General features: G+C 14.8%; 1 protein-coding gene across 1 annotated transcript in view; it reads right to left on the minus strand.

The window, feature by feature from the left end:
* LOC107646684 (glycolipid transfer protein 1-like) overlaps positions 1-263 on the minus strand; it is a 3757-nt gene that overhangs the window by 909 nt on the left and 2585 nt on the right. The gene's annotated exons all lie outside the window — the stretch shown is intronic.

Consider the following 263-nt stretch of genomic DNA (forward strand, 5'->3'; position numbering starts at 1 on the left):
TAAAAAGTTTCAAAAGCTATTTTTTAAACTATTTACTTATAAAAAGTTACATTAATGTTATGTGGTACCATCTTTTAAATATACTTTTAACTTTTCAAAAAATTGTTTAAAAATTTTTGAAAAAGTAAAAAAATTTGACTTCTTTATTTTTCAAAAATGATTTTACTACTCCTATTTATTAAAATACCTTTAAAATAAATATTTTTATAATAAAAATCTAAACACAAAATAACTTATGTTTTAAGCTTTTTTTTAATTTAATT

This window comes from Arachis ipaensis, chromosome B06 (assembly GCF_000816755.2).
Source record: "Arachis ipaensis cultivar K30076 chromosome B06, Araip1.1, whole genome shotgun sequence".
Lineage (NCBI taxonomy): Eukaryota > Viridiplantae > Streptophyta > Magnoliopsida > Fabales > Fabaceae > Arachis > Arachis ipaensis.